Here is a 23,110-nt window from a genome sequence, read left to right on the forward strand (position 1 = left end):
AATCAAACTCTATAAGTCGCTCATTATTCCCGTCCTGATGTATGGCGCTGAAGCGTGGACGATGACAACATCCGATGAGACGACTCTTGGGGTTTTCGAGAGAAAGGTTTTGCGCAAGATTTATGGTCCTCTAAACATTGGCAACGGCGAATACCGCAGACGATGGAACGATGAGCTGTACGATTTATACGACGACATTGACATAGTTCAGCGAATAAAAAGACAGCGGCTACGCTGGCTAGGTCATGTTGTACGGATGGAAGAAAACAATCCAGCTCTGAAAGTATTCGATGCAGTACCCGCTGGAGGAAGCCGCGGAAGAGGACGACCTCCACTCCGGTGGAAAGACCAAGTGCAAAGTGACCTGGCTTCACTTGGTGTTTCCAGTTGGCGCCAAAAAGCAAAAAGGAGGAATGAGTGGCGCGCTCTGGTGGATTCGGCTATAATCGCTTAAAGCGGTTCCTACGCCAAATATATATATATATAATATTGTAAGCTTGTTGTAATCGAAATAATTGTTTATAAAAACTATCCATAATTTAATTGACAAGTTTTCGAATTTCTTTTCATCCATGAAAATACTGAATTTATCAATGTAAAATACCTTTATTGCTGTTGTTTACCTCTAGATCTTCGCACATTAGACAAAATAACGGGTTCGGATTAAAAGTACCGATAATTATTCTGTGGTGTTCCATCAGCATGTCAATACCGATAATAAATCGATTATAGTAAATATGTCGATATCGAAATAAATCGATTATAAAAATTGGCGATAATTATCTTATAAGAAGATATTACTTTATAAGAAGGTTGATATGAAAACGAATTCGATTATAAAATTTGGATACTTAATATCGATAGTAAATTGTAAATTATAGTAAATAACAATAACTTTCAATAATTCATTAGTATATCGATATTGAAAACAAATCTATTATAAAAATTCGCGATAATTATCAATATCAACAGAATATTGATTTCAAAACGAAATCGATTATAAAATTTTGATACCATGATAAATAGCGATATTTATCGATAATTAATAATATAATACCGATAATTTATAAATATGTCGATATCAAAAAATTATCGATTGTAAAAGTTATCGATATTTTTTGATACAGTAAGCTTGTCGATATCGAAAAAAAAAATTTTAATTATACAAGTTTTCGAAAATTCGAAAAATATCGTTTCGAGTTCAAACCACTTTAAGAGTTTAAGTTTTAAGAAACTATGAAACCTTTTATTTATAGTTTTCAGAACTCAAAACCGCAAGTTCTCATAAAAAATCCGCAAAACCGTTGAACACTTTTTCACACCAACTGCAATGAATTGGCCAAACACACAGAGTTGTTGCAACACTCTCATATATGAACATACAAATATGTATGTATGCAACGTGTCTATACCTGCAACAGTGCAGCGGTAAACCAGTATTTTTATGATATTTTCCTAGAAAATTGCAAAGAGAAAGGCGATGACTTTTTTCGCTTGCATTTACAAAGCCTTTCTTTCAACAACTCAACTCGGCGCAGCACAGCAATGCGTTGTTGCAAGTTGTTACTTTGTTGTACAACGCAACTTTAGTTGTAGTTGTTTTTGCATTTTCTTGCAGTTAGCTTGTCAATTCTTATGCGGCGCCGTTTTTTGCGCATGCGCCTACATTTTGTACAAGCAAAAAAGTGAATAGCTAAAGAAAAGCTCAGCGCAAGAATGCAGCGGCTGCACAAAAGAGCTCATCGCTCGACCAACAACCACCAACAACAACAATAGCAATAGCAACAAACAAAGCCACTTTAGCACTTTTCCATCACAAAGCAATTGAGTTTGGGCTCGTTATAGAAAAGTGATTTTTCGAAGGCAAAAGCCGTTCTCTATTCTAACGGTATTTTTTGCGCAAGAACGAAACCGCAGCGCCGCCATTGCATTCGCATTGTCTCTGTGTGTCGTTGTAGTTGTTGTTGTTTGTGTATGTAGGTGAATTTTCCGAATTGCGAATGAGTTCAATGGAAAAGTCCTAAAACCTTTGTGGTTTCAACGCCGAACTGCCCACAAAAAATATTTTTTTTTTAACGGAATTAACACAGTTTTTGCATTTGCCTTGTGTGTTGGACACAATCGGCACGTTTCAAATTTCTGTCGGCAGTAAATTGCTTTTGGCTCTCGCTTGCAGCTCATAATTGACTGAAATTGCAGTCAATAGTTTTAAGTACTTTCCTAATCAGCAGCGATGGACAATTACATTATCTTTTATGGGAGAATAATCAAATGATTACTTTGAGTGTACGAAAATGATATCTTCGCCGGAATGTTTAATCGAATTGCAACGGTACTTTATTAAGTTGTTTTGAGTGTTATTTGTAAATTAATATAATTTTTTTTTTTGTTAAACCCTGAATATGCGGTGTATCTAACAACAAATTGGCATAAATCGTTTAAACTGGTATAATCAACAAAAATTGAACACAAAAAGGCCATGAGCTGTTGAAGTTCGTTCGAACTATCGTTAAACTTTCGAGAGTGTCGAATAGAACAAGTAACTGGCATAAATTAAAAAAAAAAATCTGGTATAATCAATAGAAATGTAATGAAATATATATATAATATAAACATAAATATATGATGTTATAGCACCCAGGAGTGGGCTCTTCTGTATTGAAGTTCACTGGATAACTTTGTTTTTGAACAGATCTAAAACACATCATCACAGGTCTGATATACAGGGCATCTTTGTTCAATTTGTTGACAATTTTAATAAAGAAAAGCAATAAGAAGGAAGCCAAAGCAGACTGTTATCATTTGCAGAGTTAAGAAAAAAATTTTCCGTTCTTTGGAGGAAGTTGTCTATTGTCTGTTGGAGATTCAAATGGAATGAATAAGAAGTTCATATACTTGATGCTATCTAATTCGTTTCATCTACAAAAAATATTATACGAAACTCTCGGGAAATTTGCTTAATATATATAATATATTATGGTATGTAGGAGTGATATATATAGAGGTACTTTTTTCAATAGCCCTTTTTGACAGATCAAGTGTCATATTATTTTTTGTTCTGTTTTGTTTGGAATTCCATCATGGAAAGACTTAAGCCTGAACAACGTTTATAAATTTTCTACTTTATGCTGTAAAGAATGTGTTTCGCTCATCTTATAATCATAATCGACCTACTGAGTGTACTATTCGCAACATCATCATCCATCTTGAGATTCAGCATTCATTATTGGATGATGTTCGACCGAATAGACCACGTCCAGCACGCAGTGAAGAATATATAGCCGCCGTAGCTGAGAGTGTACACGAAGACCGTGGAAAGTCGATTCGGCGCCGTTCGCAGCAACTCGGACCGTTATCGCGCCATGTCAACCGACTATTTGATGACTGCAATTAAAGATCGTTATCTCGGCGAATTTTGTTTCAACAAGACGGCGTCACTTCCAACACCTCGCATCCATTAATAAATTTAGTGAGAGAAAACCAATATCGTGTGATATCATACCGCTGGACCTATACTGTGTTGATATGTAAAGTCTAAAGTCCATCCGAACAATCCCGCTTCGATTCGGGCCTTGAAGCAAAGCATCACGCGTTTCATTCGCCAGTTGCCAGAGTCATCGAAGTCCAGAGTCCGTTGAGTTCGGATGGACCATCTGAGATGTAGCCGCGGCAAACATTTCAAAGAGATAATCTTTAAAAATCAATGCCAAAAAATGTTCTTTCGAATAATAATAAACCTTCCCCATTAAATTTTAATTTTTTGTATTTTTTTTTTTGAAAAAGTAGAGAGCCTCAAAATGTATCACGCTCTATTTGCCTCTTTTGTTTTTTAAGCAATCAAATGAATTCTTATTAAGATTATATGGATTTCATTTCACTCAGTCTCGTGTCAGATACATTTGAGAGTTCCACTAACTGTAACGTCTGATTAACTCTTAAACAGTTGACCTTTCGATCATCAATCATCTCAGCGATTTCAGGATTATTGTTGCCCTCTAACAAACATTTTTGAACTAAGATTTAATCAGTTCTCTTTTCTCTCCTATACAGTAATGAGAACATTATTACTTATACACGATGTAACTTCTTTGTCAGTTGTGGATTATTCTCGCCAATGTTTAGATTAAAGTCTTCGGATTATATCTCATTAGCTCCATGACTTGATTCGGAATTAGCGTATCTCAGAACCAAGAAGGTCGTCTCATTAGCTTTTCTACACACTATTTCTCATTGTTTTTAGTTGACTGTCATTTTTAAGATATCTGCTTGGTACCCTTCGTACTGAACGAACCTAATCAATTGATATTTGAACATACTTAAGAACCTCCCTAATAACCCATGGATCTTTGAGAAGATCTATCGTTATATCAAGTGTTCTAAAAGCTTTATCGCCGATATACTGTTAGCTTATTTTTCGTTCCAATCAAGCTTAGTGCAAAACAAAATTATATGGTGCCGGATCTTTATAGAATCTGGACTTTTCGTAACAATGTCAGGTACTTTTTATGATCTCTGTTATTTCGGTTAATAGTAAGGTGAATGGATCTCTGAAGTCAAAACATGAGCATATCTCTGGAACCTTCAGAGCTTTTTCTATAAAAGTGCTAATCCCGTGGAATTCTTGGATATTTTGGAAACAATAGTTCTTAAATATTTATAAAATATTATTCATTGTATAAAAATCTGCTTATTTTTGGTTGATCCCGTGCAGTTTTGTATATGATTATGGCACTCAACAGCCACTGATGCAGATATACACGCATATACATATACATTTTAGGTATTTAAAACCAGTTACTCATTCAACGTCATGCAAAATAGCAAATTTACAATTGATGACCGCCAATGATAGATGTGATTCGACGGCAGGTAACCTGGCGATTACGAAGTTGCCGTCTGTAAAATTACTTCCTGTATAACGGTATAAGCGTTTATTTCATTTTTTATTGTTGTACACAAACTGTCAACTGCAGAGCAGTGAGCCATTGAACTCAAGCGATCAATGCGATGGACAATAATAACAACAACAAATAACAGCAGTAACAAATGTCCATATGATCAAACAGATGTCAACACATGTGTACATATTAATAGGCATGTAGGTGTATTAGACTACAGACTATTGGGGCACAAGTGCTTGAAGCAGTTGCGTCTGTATGTGTGCGTATGTGCGTAAATATGTTTGCACAAAATTCGCGTGAATAATAACGCCTGCGGCCAAGCAAATAAAAATCGAGTCTAACAACAACAACAGCGACAGCAACAACATTGAACGTGACTTTATTTCGCGCCAAGTGCTCAGCCCATTATAGTGTGGGATGCAAACACGATAATAATACCGTTACTTTTATCAATTGTGTTATCTTAGCAAAAAAAAAAATGAAAATAAAAACCGGACTATTTCTGAATGAAACCGTTAGCGACCAGTAATGCTGAATTGTAGATACCCTATATAGAATATTGATGTGGGTTCGGTTATGCCAAATTTTGGCTAAAAAGATAAAAAGTAGGCTGTAATGGTGACAGCAATAATCTGAGATAATTTTTTTTTGAAATATCGGGAGATACTGCTGAGAGGGGGTGGAAACATTACTTACATCCTTATGACATCTCGAAAATCACACTATATTATAGTCACCGGATCACTGCAGTATATTTCAAGCGGAGTTGTTTGTAATTGGGAAAGCTGATGAGCTTTCCTTAGGCGCACCAACAGTCAGGCAGCAATCAAGGCAATATCCTCCTTCTGCGTATCGTCCAAAAGTGTCCTGTATGGAAGTACAGCAATGGAGGATGTCGCAAGAAACAGGCGCCTACAAGATGGGACTGATAGATCGCGAAGACTGAAGGAAATGTCAAGAGCAAGGTACCAGAGAAACAATGGAACATATCTTGTGTGATTATCCTGCCTTATCAAGGCAACGGCTTCAGCATTTGGGGACTTCACATTACCATACTTTGGAGGAGATTTCATTAGTGAAGCCGCATAACCTTTTGAAATTCGCGTCAAGTGCAGGCATCCTAAGGATTATTAATTACGTGACGGCACTCCAACTGGTATCGCAACGGACCAAAACCGGTCTATGTGTGGCTTTCTGGCCTACTAGATTAACCTAACCTATAGTCTATCGATTTCTACACAGTCAAAATTTGTTGGACCCGTAGTTTTTCTTTCAAAAATCCCTGAAGCTTAAGGTTGAGGGCGGCGTCAACTATCAACTATATCGCAAAATTCTCTGTCTGCAGTGAATATAGAACCGTTAGCTACTGGATCAACACGGGATCTACTTTTGCTAAAACATTGTGAATTGAGAATCTCAAGTGATCTAATCTGATCAAGTGATAACGATGACGGATCCACGTTGACAAAAAAAAAAAAAAAAATTGTAGTTCAATGAAGCCTTCAATTGCACCTTCCGGTATATATATATATATATAAAAAGTGCCAGACATTGCATTCGACCCAGTCACATGTTTCTGAAATTTTACTCGCCTTTCATATTAATGATGGGCCCTACTATTGAAAAATAGTTCCAAAAAATTATGAATAAAGGTATTTGAGTAATTTGTTCTTAGTTCTGATGAGATGCGTGCTTTTTTAGAGTCAATCCAGCAGCTAAGAATATAGTTCATGGTCTCTTATATGCGATATAGAAAATATTTTCACCCAATAATTGACAGATGTCCAACACCGGCGAGACTTAACTGATATTTCCTATTTGGAAATTTCTTTCCATTCCATTTGCAATCCATATTCCAACTGTAAATATGAATTTTTGCAAAACTTGACCACAGCGCCGTCTACCGGGTAATATTTTGTACAGAAGTCTCATGACTTGATGCTAGACAACAAAAAGAAAGGATTCAAACTTCATCAGCAGATGAAGATCACTGATCTCAACGAAAAAAAAAAACAGAAAATACATAAAATATACAAAATATATTCAGTAAATAACGGTATTAAGTATACATAACCTCTACAAAACAACAACAATTAAAATCGAAAAAAAATTGCAAATAATTTCCGACGAAAACGAGTTTAAGCTGCTGACAGACATTGGGCGGACAGTTGGACCAACAAATTGGCAGACACACAACACCAAAGCAAAATAAAGATAGAAGAAGAAGAAGTGGAAGAGTGTTTGGACTAACAGTTCTTAGCTTAGAAGCTGCTGACTGCAGAATACACAAATCTGTAAACTATGCGATTAGTTTGCGAGAGAAGAAGGAAACAACATCAGAGGAGAGTGATCTTAAGCGGAGAATGAAGAAAAAGTGCCAAACTCCAGAGTAAGAAAAGTCTGCTAAAAAGTGTTGAACGCAAACACAACAAACAATAGCTAACAAATACAACAACAATAGCAACAACTTAAAACACTTACACCAAGAGCAAGTAAACAAAAACACAAACAACTTATACACAGAGCTGAGAACAACGGCGACACAGCGGAAAAGTATAAGATAACGAAAGAACAATGCAAAGACAAAAAGACAGCAGCTGAGCTCTGAGCTGAGTGCAAAATTCACCGTTCACTCGGCCGCCAGAGTTCATTGGCACACTTTTGTTAACGAGCAGTCGAGCAAAAAAAGAGGCAAAAACAACAACAGCTAACAAAACAGAAAACAGCTAGCGCAAAGTGGTAGCAAAAGCATAAACAGCAAGAACAACTGCAAATGCAACAGTAAACAACAACAATAATGCCAACAACAACACAGTGACATTGCAAGCTCGTTGGTTGTAAGAAACAGAAATTCGTTGTTTGGATCACGCCAAGCGAAGAAAGGCCGCGCAGCAGCATCATAAAAGCAGCAAAAACAATAACAACAACACCACTGTATAGAATAGTCGCAGAAATGCAAGCAACGGTACTATAGCGATTCGCTTGCAGTATCATGCTAGAAGTGTCAAAGGGGTCCGGAAGGGAGTTCAACGGTAGATTGCAGCAACTGGCAAGTTTTTTAAGTGTTTGTGTGTGGCGTTCTGTGGCCAACGGTGCGAAAAGTTAGTCGCGCATGCGCATTGGATTATTGCATTAAACGTGCATATGGAAACTTCTTACTTAAATTGTATATGATTCACATAAAATCTTTTAGGAAATATCCAGTTCAAAATCGCTCTAACAGTCGAAGCTTCGAAAAATGTTTGAAAAATTAATTGTTTCAAAATATTTTTTTTTAATTTCGTAATGACTAATAATCCGCAAAATCAGTGATGATTTCTTCACCCACCTCCATTAATTCGCTCATATGAAGAAATTTCCAGGCTATAGTGGGATTAACGGAAGAGGTCACATCTATCTCAAAATCTAATAGAATTACTAGAAATATATGAGATCAAGTGTATTTCCATAACATTGAAGCTCTAGCATAGATCAGAGTTAGTGCTAAAATATTTACTGTTTAGGTATAGGGAGTAAGTCTGGGATAAAGGTATCCCATCAGTTTCAGGACTTCAAAACATTGACTGCCTCATTTCTAGTTGATCCTAGTAATAGTTTTGGAGATGAAGTATGAAGAAATTCGGCGTTCCAGGGTAGATTTATTATCTTCTCAAACGAGTCGGTTGTCAAGATTTCTCCAGAACTACTTGATGAAAGATACAATTTGCAAAAACAAAACCATGGAGCAGCTTAGCTCGATTTCGTTAATGCAATTTCTACAGATTAAGGACTGGAAGTTAAACGTTGATCATTGCTAAGAAAAATGGATGAATCGAATTTTGTGGCATTAGGAGAATTCTTTCTAGTTTCTTAGAGATTTCAGTTAGGTTAGGTAGAAAGGACTGACCTTCGCGATAGGTTTTACGGTGGCTCCCACTGGGACAGCTAAAGGTACCAGTCCGTTATGATACCGTAAGACTCCTAAGTATGGATCTCAATGAAGACTCTTACGTATAGCTGAAGCGCTTTGGGTCTATCTTAAATTTTATGATTTTTTTTTTTCAGATTCCATTAATAGTCTATTATCCCAGAATATTTTTTCGACCAAAATAAGGGTCCAGTTCCAGTTGAAGATCCATCAATATGTTATTTTGGAAACAGTTTAGAAAGAAGCGGTCTAAAGAAGCGAAAGAAAAAGATAGACCTGCCATCTCCTGGAAGCATATGTGAAAGATTTAAAGAAAAATTATTTCTAAAATTCCAATGCATCAAATTACATAAAACTTTATGCATTAACAGATAGAATATTTATTGCTGCATTTCGCATTTATTTCATGGAGCCCCATGCATGAGAATATCATATCATAATAAAATATTGCCAAGCTATAATTTGCGAATATACAAGCTAAACATAAATATAATAGAATAGTGTATACTTGCAATGGGAATGACCATAGAATTGCTGGTTTATCGTAAATATTGTGAGAGAAGTTGAACGCTGAGCGCCAAATGCACCCATTGACCCATTTTTGGTTTATTTACCCCGGAAGAGGAGTTGCGCATGCGCAAAATGCAACACTTCGATGACGCTGGCAGTGGCTGTGGCAGCAGCAATAGTGCTAATGGTGCAGCTAGAATATAATCATAGCGGTTGGTTAGTTAGAGCATGCAAAAGTTCTATTGTGGATATTCTTGGATACTTGGCTCAAAAGGAATAAACCTAGAAAATATCCTAAAAGCGATGGTCAAATTTTACGTCTATCTGCATATAATTCAAACTGTTTATAAATTTATCGATTTATTTATCGATATTTCATATCTGTTTATACATGTATCGATTTTTGTATGAGTTACCGATATTTTAGTGATAACGAAATATTCTGTCCATCTGCATTATCATCATATATTTTAAAAATTATTATAAAGTTATCGATATTTCATGTCTGATTATAAAATTATCGATTTTTATTAGAATCATCGATATTTTAATAGTAAACAAACTCACAAAAATAAAAACTCATTTTAATTTTATCAACAATTCATATCTCACTATAAAATTATCGATTTTTTTTTATACTTCAGAACTGATGTCGATAATTCATATCTGATTAGAATTGTATCGATTTTTTTTATGAGTTATCGATACTTCAATGTTACCCAAATGTAATGCACGTGTGCACGTCTCTCATTGTGCATTCATTATCTTCATCTGAACATATTTGTCGATAATTTAGATCTGATTATAAAGTTATCGATTTTTATTTGAATAATCGATATATTAATGATAACCAAACAAACAAAAATGAAAACTGATTTTAATTTTGTCGATAATTCTGATCTGGTTATAAAGTTCTTACCGAAAATTCATGTGTTATTATAAATTTATCGATTTTTTATGAGCTATCGATATTTTAGTGTTACTCAAATGTTATATCCATAATCATTATCATCATATAATTCAAAACTAATTACAAAGTTATCGATTCATATCTGATTTGAAATTTATCGATTTGTGTATGAGTTATCGATATTTTAGTGATAAGCGAATTTTTTTATTTTTTTTTCATCCAAATCATCTAAGTATTCATCTTCTCAGCTCAATTTTCTGCTGCTTTAGTCTTTTGCTTGGCAGTGCTCGCACGCCTACTGCACTCTCATGCCGCAACGCGTCGCAGTCGCGCATTCTCAATGATTTCCAGCCATTTCACTGTGATTCTATAACAGGAGTGTAGTGTATGCTGATCTAACGGCGCTTTGCACTGACGCAGCTTCATTGCAATAACACAACAACAATAACAACTACCACTAAAGAGAGCGCGCTGCTATGACAGCTGCTACATACAACAACATTGCTCAACCGAAAACGGCGAACGATTGGTGGTTGTCAGTGAAATGGTGAACGCATGTATTGTATGTACATGCAATATAACGGTACATTTTCTATTGCAGTGGCAATTTATGGTATTTTTTGCATTGCATTGTTGTCTCCACTTTGCTGTTTGCCTTTTTCACTCGCCGTTCGTTGCTTTCTTCGGCGTTTCTGCTTTCGCCGCGTATTCGCAGCACTGCAATGCACCGCCATGAGTAGTTGGTTGCCGTGCCGTTGGAAAATCTGCACAGAGAAAGCAGTTCTTTTTGCTCGATGACAACAACAACACCAACACACACACACATGCATACACTGGCAAATATGAATGCATTCTCAGCAAATTTATTCTTTCACGAGTGCAACCTAAACACACATACGTGCACACAGAGTGCAGCGAATGTTTGCTGTTGCATTTGTTGTTGCATTTCTAAACTCAACAACAACCACAACAACGAGTATGCCGCGCTAGCAACAAGGTTGACTACAATTGCTTTGGCAAAAGTGGGTGAATGTACAGTTTTGAATTGTTTAGTGATCGTTCAATGTTTGTAGTTGTTGTAGTTGTTGTTTAGCTGTTTGTTTGCTGCAAATTGGCGAATCTAAAGTTTAAACACTGCAGCCAATGCATACAGGTTTTATGCTGCTGATTTTTGTTGTATTATATATAGAAAAAAACAAATTTTCTGATTGAAACTTTTATATTTTCAGCCATGCTGGTATACCTAAGGCAGTAATAAGCAGTGTGGTCTAAGGTAAGTTTTCATAAATACCATATTAATTGTAGTATTAGAATTGTGCTTATGATATTTTATTTTATTAGTTTTGAAATTAGTCGAAATTTTACAATATTTTGCCTTAATATCTTCACATTAAAATCTCTTTGAATAAATCCCGCGAAATGACTTTTAATCGCCTTAAGTTTGTTTGAATATTTATAAGACTTTGGGATATCAATGAAATTCTTTATTCCTGTGAAAGTTCTTTCGATACCATTATGTATGAAACTCGATTTCTTTTACATGGCCACCACGGGCACGCTTGCAAAAGTCCAGACGCTGAACCCAATTTTCGACGGTTTTCAAGCACAAATCGGCCGATACTGCTACAATTCCACATTCGATATTTGTATTATTCAATCGTCGCTGGATTGTTGGCATAGACTATAGACTTGAAGGAGCTCCACTGGAAATAGTCAAACGGCGTCAAAAAGCACGACCGAGGTCAAATTGATTGGCCCATTTCGTGAGATAACACGTTCACCAAACTTGATTTTGAATAAATCGATTGTGACATTCGTTGTTCGGTTTGTGGCACCGTCCTGTTAGACCCTCTTATTGTCCAAGTCCATATCATCCAATTCAGAACAAAAACATTCGGTTATCATTGAGCGATAGCGATTGCCATTCACAGTAACGTGCTGGTCTTAATCATCATGGAAGAAGTACGGCCCAAGGACGCCTACGGTCCATATAATTTTTTCGGAATGCAATGGTGACTCATGGAGTACGTGTGGATTGCTGTCTGACCAATAACGCATATTTTGCTTACTGACGAAGCCATTCAGCCAGAAATGAGGCTCATCAAGATGAAGATGATTTTTCGATGAAAATCCGGATCATTTTCAAGTTGTTGCTCAGCCTAATTCACAAACATACGAGGATTCTGGTGGTCAAGCGGCTTCAGTTCTTGCGTCAATTTGATCTTGTAAGAATGTAGGCCAAGATCTTTTCGCAAAATTCGCCACAACGACATCACAGGGATACCCAACGCTTGAGAACGACGTGTGATTTGGTTCTTTCTCAATTGGCACGGGACCATTTTGTACTGAGGATTCAAATATTTCCACTAGATGCTGAAATATTGATCTGACAGGACGACTATGACGACCATAAATTGGCCTTAGTGCTCTTAAAGTTGAGGCCGCTGACTCCGTTATTGAATCCATGATGGAATGGCAAACCTTAGTGAAGAGATATGTCAAAAGAGCGGGGAAAAGGTTTCATTTGCTGTCCCTATCGGTCTACTTTTATAGACCCCCCTATATTGAAAAACCCTTTATAAATGGCAACTATATTGCGAAATATGTGTATTTAATTCCAGGGAACCTTAAATATTATTTTCTTGTTTCATTCTAGAGGCGATGATGATGATTTAGTACCTATTTTGTTTTCAGTTTTTTTTTTTCAATTTTGGAAAAGTATCAACTCTACTCTAAAATATTCTGCAAAGAAAAATTTATTTGTTATGTCTTATATGTTTTTTTTAAATTTATTTGAATAAATAAATTTCACCTTCTCAGAAACATTATATAGACCAGAATGTAGTATAAAAGTGGAAGAAAATATTATTATATTTAATCGGATTCCTAAAAAACGATTATGGTAACCCTACTAACAAATTGAATGTATGTTTATAATGTCACTCTCATAGAAACCCTTGTACCTATTGGCAAACAGATAGAACAGTCGATTCACATGCCTATCTTGAGACAAATTTCTCACCAGAAAACCATACACAGTAGATAGAAACAAGTAGATCCGGACTAAAAGATGGATGCTCCAAACCCAGCTCCTGGAACTTCTTGCGACCTGACATTGCTCTGATGGAACACAACTTCTCTCTATTTGCAGCTTCTGGGCGATTGATTCCTTCAGACGGTCCAAGTGTGAACTGTGGAAGTTCGAAATAGAAGTTTGACGGCAGGTTATCAGTTAGTAGATTGTTGTCATTCTATCAAACACATAGCAACCTTCCGACCGTCAACCCTTTCTTGATCACCGTTGTCACAAGTGACACACTTTCTATCATCAGTAATCATGCGCTTCATGAATGGATCGATTTCAATGCGATTCAGTAGCGACTCGCAGATGAAATTCCTCTCATGAGGAATTTTGCGCTAATGTCTATCTCCTGTGCAATTGATACAAGGGTTTACATGTAAGCCAGATCCCACGATTTCCATTTCCTTATCGATATTTTCTACAATTGGCCTTCCAGAGCATTCTTTGACATCAAAAATATCGGAACGGAATGAGTCAAGCAGTCTCAAAACTATCTGATAAGTTTCTTTTTTAACCCAATCATACTGATTCCTTGAAAGATACACATTACTAAAGCTAACTATTGAGCAATAGATTTGTATTTACTAGGCTTAACTTTTTGCGAACCGAAGACGAAGAACTAGATGACGCTTAAATGCTACAGTTTGTTCACAAAAGATGAGAAGAGAGATGTCATGCGATTTCTTTAATCGAAGACGAAATTCTAATATCTTTCCCATGTAATGAAAATTAAGGCGAAAAAGTATTACAAAAGTATAAGCAAAACTTAGTCCTTTACCAAACCTTAACCAACAATATATCTCTCTTCATATTTACATTATTACCCTACCCACAAGGCGTGGAGTGCCATTGCGACTCACAGACAACTCTCCACTTCTACACGAAAGTCAAATTGAGGAGTCGAACTCACTCGCACCCAGAGTCAGACTGCTGCCTTGATCTGGCCACACTTCTTGTTGTTCGTTGTGCGCTTCAGTCGTTGCATAACTTTCATTCGCTTGCACAGCATGTGACTGCCAAGCGCCGTCCTTTGGACGAGAAGTTGTAGAGAAAAAAGAACCACGATCAAAGCCGTCATGCTGTGGCTCGATTGAACAACTGGTTGACTGTCGCTGCGACGCTGATCACTATTTTTCTTCATTCTTTATGGCGTTCACCGTTCTCGCCTTTCGCTGCATGCAACAGCACCTCGGCCGCAGAGTTCATTCGCCTTTTGCACTCCACACGAGTTGTGGCGACTGCAGTCGCGTCTGCGTTCGGCGCTAAGATGCCGTTTTTCTTAACGCTTTCGTATTTTATGGCCAACCAGTTCGTCGATTGTCTATCTGGTGGGCTCACAGCCGGCTCTTACTCTTCTGTTATCATTGCAATGAACTCTCTTTTACTCCGATTTAGCTGTTTTGCGATTTTCTTTTATTTTCTTCTTTCTTCTTTCATCTAAACTCTATTCTTCGGCTCTTTTGCTCTTTCTCCTCTACTCTTTATGTGCACTCCTTTCGTATTTGCTGTATGCTGGAGATTTTAGAAAGCAAAGCAATCTCAAGAAGTTTGTGCACTCATTCGTGTTTGTTGCTTTCTTCGAACGCTATTGTTGTTGTTGTATCAATATTGCTCAACTACTTTGCAACGGCGTCTGTTGCTTGTTCGCTGCTTAGACGTCAAACACCAATCGATGTTGCATTGTATAGGTCAGTTTCCTGCATTGATGCTAATGAAGCCCACCGAAGACAGCAGAAGACAGCAGAAGACAGCGAGCAACCGCTGCAGTGCGTGTCTGCGCAATTGGCTTTGGGTAAATATTGTCACTTCTAAAATTATGCTTGTAATTAGGTTAAATAAACACTTGGCTGCTTACTTCTATGGAACTTTTTTTTTGTTTCTTTGTTTGTTACTGGCTTTATGGTTCTTAGCTTTTAAGCAAGATCTTCTAGTTAGATGTAGTTGAAGATAAATTAGGCTAGGTTAGGTTATCATCGTAAAAATTTCGAATTATAGCAGACCATCAGTAAGATTTGCTTTATGAAACTGGATAGCTTGCTGAACTTGGAACAGTCCAAAAATAAGTGTTCTCAAATTTCCAATTTTTACAAAATTTTTTGTCGAAATTTTTTGAGAATTTTTAATGATTTTTAAGTCTCCAGACTGCTTCTTTCATTATAGAAGATTTTTAGCAATTTAGGGTCTAGTTAGTACAATCAACAAAACTTCAGATATAAAAAAATCTATGGTACGTTTGGCAAAATCAGAAAGTTCTGTTGAGCCAAAAGATATCCAGATGTTATATAATATTGGAATTCATGGGAAGTGATTAAAGTTTGAAGGTGTCCCAGTCATATTCTGATGATTTATAATAAATCTTGAGAGGTGTTAGAAATCTTTGATTTTATATATATAATATAACGTTCTAGCTTTTCGGATACACTTTGAGGTGAACATAGTTACTAAGTCCTTAAAGTCAGTAAAACGTTGGACATAGTTCAGGCTAGCTAACACAGTTAATGCGATATTTTACAGATTTAGCCTCAAGCAAATGATCAACAGTGTTCTGAAAGGAACTAGAAATAATCATAAGAATGTTTTATAGTTTACCGCTCACCAGTTACTACTAAGGGAATGAGAAAGATGATTTCGGGTAAAGTTACATAGGTGATGTTACCCCTGAAAAAGTAGGCCATTTTCGTGATTTCTTTTTAAGAAAGTACTCGATCGTAGGTTTCGAAGTTTTTTGGCATAATAAGGTACATTTTCAGCAATAGTTTATTATTTTTTATAAAAATATTGAAAAATAACGGAGTTATGTGCTTGCTTAGCAGGTGTCAAAAAAACACAGTTCCCAAACTGCTGACATTATTCCGGCCGAAAGAGTAGCTGAAACAAAAAAATTCAAAAACTACGATTTTTGAAAAATATTAAAAATTAAAATAACGTAGTTCTGAAAAAAATTGTCGTTTCTTAATGCCAAATTGGAAATTTTCATCTAATCAAATAGATCGTAGGTTACTGTATAGTAAATATTTTCAAGAATACTCAATTTCAATGTGAAGTCGATGAGTCGAGAAAAACGTGTTTGATGTTTCAACTATCGCGGGTTATACCTGCGAGCTGTCGCTCTTTAGACCGCTGCCATTCAAAAACTATTCAATAAACTACCTTACCGCTTTCACAGGATATTTTTGAAAGTATAAACTATAGAATAAGCACAATAAAAAAAAATATTTTTTGAAAAAGTCACACTGATATACCTCTTAACACGTTGACTGCCAACTACGAGATAACTCGTAGTATGATTTCCCTTCCAGGAAGCCAACTACGAGTTATCTCGTACTACCTAAAACTACCACTTTTTGTGTAGCTACGAGTAAAACCGTATTATAATAGAGATAGTAAGATAACTGGCTTCTGGGAAAATAAAAAATTTTTGGGTTTGGCTTCCGTGAGCTTTTTTTTTTTATAAAAAAAAAAAATTATGGAAAAATTAATTCAATATAATGGAAAAATTAACTCAAATACAATAAATAAAGCAATATATTATTGTTTGTGGTAGTTTTTAAAACAATTTTCCACACAAAGGGCTGGCTACTCTGGACAGGCTGGACAGAAGTAACGCGTCTCTCGGCGTTTCTTTTCTTGGGTACACACACGACATGGTTTTGTCGGACGCTGTTTTTTTCCGTTGGTGGTAAACACTCTAAATAATGGAGCTCTTTAGATCTATTTTTTTAAAAAGTGGTTGAAAATCTCCAATCAACGCCAAGACGAATTCTTCTCTGAACTTTATCAGTTTACATCACTTACTTTATCAGTTACATACATATATCTCTATAATATGAAGTGAAACCTTTTTGTGCCACAACGTCAGCAGTGTGACCTACATTATGGGTAGTTCCCTCAGATTTTCCGCTGTAAATTTTTATTTTTATTATAAGACCGTCGGACTCACATAGTTCATTCATGTACGGATAATCAGGAATATGTATCCATATGTAATCCATAATTTCTCAACAAAGTCTTGTCATGAGTTATGAATATCTGATGAAAAATAATTAGAGACTTAGACTTTATACATCTCATTCGACTATTTCTGTGTTATTTACAAAAGTTTAATGCTCTAAATTAGCAAATGTTATTTGAAAATGCAAATTAATAATATATGTATATCCATCTAAATTAATTCTTGTTATTAATAAATATCCGTCTAAATGATTATCTGAATATTCTCAGCACATATGTGTATAAAATAAATTTTCCAACTAATACTATCTACCCACTCGTCTATTAATTTATATGCTCATTCATACATTAGACAGTGCAGTGCATTCAAACACGCACACATATTTCCATATACACCTATTTACCCTTCACGCACTGACTCATATACAAATACAAATATATACATAACTAAATATGAATATAATATGCTTTCTGATAGCAATGCAACAATGTAGCTAATCGAATAAATAAATAAAAAGTATGAATGTACATATGTTAATAAGCAGAGCAACAATAAAATCATTTCAACTGAAAATTAATGCAATGAAAACAGCAAAAACAAACAAAAAATAAAATAAATACTGCAAAGCAGACGTCAACTGCAAAAAAAAAGCACAAAAAAGTGCAACAACAAATAGCAAAAAAGCGCCGCGCTCACACTGATAGCGAGTACGGAACACACATAACATGCATCTATGACGACGACAACAACAGCACTCACAACAACAACAACAATAACGACAACAACGGCGACGACATTCAACTTGAACTTTTCCATTGCTGCGCCAAATCGACAAACACACGCACACACAATGATAACAAATAGCTCTCTTTCTCTCTAACTCTCATACTCATTCGTTTAACTGTGCATGTATTGGCCAAGCTCAAGATCAAGTTTCTTCCGCATTTTTTCGCTACAAAAATATATGTGACCGCTCAATGCCTTTTCTATGCGCTCATTTCGGTTTGTTGCTCATACGACACGGTGTGACTATTTGGGAGAGCAGCAGCTACTACGTGAGTGCATAAAAGCTTTAGGAGTGACGTTAATATGTTCAGTATGTATGAGTTTACAAACACATCTAGTACATCTCATAAATACAGAAAGAAGGCTCTCTTTGCTTTTACTTGAGCGCAGAGTGTTATATGAAATGTGTAGGGAGAATATAGAGTAGAATGTTTGTATATGTAAGAAGCGAGTTCTTAGCTCATATACATGCAAAATGCAATTTTTTCAAAGACAACCACTCAATTTTCATTATTGCGCTCATTAGAATTTCAAAAGCAATTATTAGCGGATATCAAATATGAGAGGTGTGAGTGCAAATGTCTAATAGAAACTGTTATGCTATAAACTGAACTGAAATTAATGCACTATTGAAGTGCATGATAAGCTCAATGAGTGTAATTTTCATAAATGAGTTAAAATATTGAAAAGTTCTAAAATATAATACAATTTTACTTGGTTGAAAAACATATTTATGTTATAGAGGGTTTTAAAGAAAATTTATAATAATTAACAAGTAAGGAAGGATTGAGTTCGAGTGCCACTGAACATTTTATACTTATACAATTTATTTATGTGATTTCAGTATGAGAATAAGCCAATTTACCCATATATTCAGCATAAGGTCCACTAGAATAATGAAAATTATCATATATAGTGTATGAGAGCTGAGTTAATTCATGAACCGATTTCAATAAATCTGCATTATATTAGGTTGGCAAATATCCCCCTTCCTTTTTTTTGCTCTTTTCTCAATGCTTTATAAAAAGTGTTGCAGTGATCGGTTTTAGTTCAAATATGCGCCGTTTCGTTCGATAATCTGTTTCCATTTAGACAGCAACCTCATAATGCCCCCTAGTAGAAAGCCCCGTCCTTATTTGCGAAGAACTCGGACAGCAACTTTTCACAAGCCTCCTTTGAGTTCAACTTTCCACCTCCAAGACCGTTCGCCATGGACAGGAACAGGTTGGTAATCCACTTGGCGCTATGTCCGGGCTATATGGTGGATGCGATAAAACCTCCCATCCGAGCTCCCGTAGCTTCTGACGAGTCATCAACGAAGTGTCTGGCGTTATCCTGATAGAACACTACACCCTTTCTTGGCCAATTATGGACGCTTCTGGTCGATCGCCTGCTTGAAGCGGTCCAGTTGTTCGCAATAGAAGGTAGAATTAAGCGTCTGATCATATAGGAGCAGCTCATAGTGATTGATTCCGTTCCAATTCCACCAAACACACAGCGAAATCTACCTGGCCATCAATCCCGGCTTGTCCACTGTTTGGGACGATATACCAGTCTTCGAACACGACCGTTTTCGCGTGATATTGTCGTATGTAATCCATTTTTCGTCGCCAGTCACCATCCGCTTCAAAAATGGGTCGAGTTCGTTTCGTTTCAGCAGCATATCGCAGACGTTGATTCGGTCGAGAAGGTTTTCTAGCGTAAAATCATGTGGCACCCAAACATCAAGCTCTTTTGTGTATCCAGCCTTCTGCACCTGGTTTAAAATGTTTTGGTGTCTAACTCCCATCTCCTGGGCGATGTCACGAGATGCCACATGCCTATCTAACTCAATGTTTTCCATGAATTGATCGGTATTCGTCGTCACAGTTCTTCCGCCGGATGGCTTATCCCTGGTGTCATTTTCACCCGCTCTGAATCGTCGAAACTATTCCTCCGCAGTTCGAAGTGATAGAGTACCATCCCCATTCATCCCATTAATCTCACGGAACGTTTCTCTAGCGGATTTGCTTTTAACGAAGGAAAACTTTAAAATAGCACGAATCTCGGCTTTCTATATTTACTCGTCTATAACTGTTGAACGCAATATCCAAACTAATGATGCAAAACGTCGTTTTGTAGGTTAAGTCAAGGCCTTTCAAATATGTATAGTATTGCCAGATACTGCTGCGCTTTATACATAGCGGCGAAATTCAAAATACAAAAAGGCGGAAGGGATATTTGACAAACATTAAGATGATAAAGAAATTGTTTTCACCGAAATTTGATTCAATTAATTTTCTAAAATTTTTCAAAACATCTTTTCTTCAAATATTCGTAGTATACATATTTTTTTTATTTCAATTTTAATTAAATTAAATTACAATAAAATATTTACATTAAAAGATGTCTGCCTGTATTTATCTTTGCATAATATGGTCTGCTATATTTACATTTCTCTTCAGCTATGCTCTTTTACTGTTTACTTTAACTTACCAATCTCTTTTAGCAGTCTACTTTTAGCGTTGAGGTCAATAAACTTTTTCGTTTGTTGTTACAATTTGCAAACTGGTTATAAATATACATACAGATATGCATAATATAAAGGAATTAAAAAATAAAAGGAGAATTTCAGAAATATTGAAACAAGACTTTAATAATTTAAAGATATTAATAATTTCATGGAAGAACTGCGGTTTAAAATGTATCTATTACTTCATTAAGACAAAAACGCTTTTTACGAAAGAAAAATTGTCAAATTGTCTATTAATTTTGATTTCCTCTATTTCATTAAAATATTGAAATAAGTGTCATAAATTACCAATATTTTGTGACTTGAAGCCCCATTGTAGTCGCTCACACACGAATACGTGACCGTCAACTCCGACTCTGCAGCAGTGAATGCGTCGGTGACTTTGTGGTGCTGGCGGTCGTTGGCCTACATTCGTTGGGTTTCGTAACATTAACGTTTATGAGCCAAAGAAATAGCACTGGAGCGGCAAAATGGCAACAAAAGCTCCAATACGGTTGAGATTGAGCGCAAAACACACAAAAGAGTAGAAGCTTTGGTTCTCTTAAATGTGAATGTGTAAATATAGAAGAGCTGAATTGTCTTGCTAATCGTATGAAAACCTATTTTCAAATTAAAAAAAAAATTTTAATTTTAATTTTTTCAAATATTTTTGGAAAATGAAAATTTTTGAAACTTTGAAAAAAAGTTTAGTCTTCCTGAAATCATTGAATAATTTAGTTACGTCTATATAGACTGAAGTCTAAATTTATATCATTTCATATTTGCTCTCAAAATCAATGGCTACAAGAACAAATCTGTTACTTTTTAGTAGAATATCTTGAGTATTAACCACTCGCAAGAAATAAAAAAATTATATCAATTTTCATTCTGCCATTCGCCATTGCCACAATTAAAAAAATTACGAAATGCAGCAAAAGTGAAAATTTTCTTGGAATCGAGTGAAGATTTCGCAGTGAAGTGCAAACATTGAACTCGATTTCCTTTTCTTTACGTAAACACGAATCGTTCGAATGCAGTTGAACACGACAATTGAATGCATTGGACTTGTTTATTAATTAAAAACAAGTAAGGTAGTTTAGTGTGCGATTGTAGCCGTATATTGATCATTTTCAATTATTTTTTTTATTTTCGATTATCAAATTTTGTATAGACTCAAGGAGCATACTAAAAAATAAATATAAATTTGTACCAGAGCTAGCCCCTTGCCAGAAGGGGGATAACTTAAATACTTATTGTCATAGAACTGCAACAAATCAAAATTTTATTTAAAAATAATCATGTTTTAAACGATATAGTTGGAAAAAGTCTTTACTACAACGTTTTATCGATATTTTTGATATTTATGTTTTCAATAAAAATTCTATAATTTGTAATTAAATTTTATGTTATTTATTATTTTCCACACTCGATAAAAATAATCGATATTTTTTCATATTCGATAAAAAAATCGATATGTGTTCATACTCGATAACAAATAATCGATCTTTTTGAATTAAATTTTGTCGATTACAAAAAAATAGCTGAGGTTGGTATTTTGATTTATTCAAGAATATTTCTCATTTACAATTATGTTAATTTTTTTCGATAACAGTAAATAAACGATATATTTTTTCGACATTATCATTACTTTTGATATAAAATCAGAAATTGGAAAATAATTGTTATGTAATTTTTTTAAAACCGATTAGAAAAAAAACAATATATTTTTTAGTATCTATCTAGTGTGATAAAGATCAAATATTAAAAAATCGTAGATTAAGGGGTTAGGGGTAGTCAGAGAAGTTTATGTTTTTTTTTGGTATTAAATCATTTTATTTTACAAAAGTAATAATATGATATTATTACATAATATTTTTACTTGAAGTCACGAAAATTTGAAAAAGAAAATCATTTCCCAGATCCAAAAAATGGTTCTTGCGGCGACAATCATAAGTCCTTGGAGATTCATCTAAAATCGATTGGATAAGAAAAATTAGTCTTCAAATTTGCTTCTTCCGTTTTCCAATAGATGTCTCTAGGGTCAAGCACTGGTCGATTAAATCGATTAAATCGTTTCATATCGATCTTGGACATTTGTGTCAACATTAACCCAACAAAATATTTGTAGAGATTTGTTTGCGACATTGCGAATTCTCGACATTTGCACGGAATACGCATGCTGCCAGAAAGAATGGTCAAAAGTAGTAGCTAGCGACGGCCAATATTTTGAATAACATTTTTGTAACTGTTTTTATACAAAAAGAGCCTAAAATTTACAAAAAAAAAACGACAGAAGCAAAGTTGTAAATAGACATAAATTTTTTCCTGATCCTGATCGAAGGTTTTATGTTTTTTCACAAATAAACAATATGGCGGCCTCAGGAATTTTTTTATCTAGATTTTCGGGAACAAATCAACAGTTGATTGGTTTTTAAAAATTGAAATTTTTTGAAAAAATTCGATCAGGATGTTTATTATGTATTCTAAAAGCTGTAGAAATTTCATTAAAATTTACTGAGCGGTTTTGAGTTGTAGTTCTCACTAATTCCATAAACATAGTTTTGTGAAAAA

This window comes from Zeugodacus cucurbitae, chromosome 4 (assembly GCF_028554725.1).
Source record: "Zeugodacus cucurbitae isolate PBARC_wt_2022May chromosome 4, idZeuCucr1.2, whole genome shotgun sequence".
Classification (NCBI taxonomy): Eukaryota; Metazoa; Arthropoda; class Insecta; order Diptera; family Tephritidae; genus Zeugodacus; species Zeugodacus cucurbitae.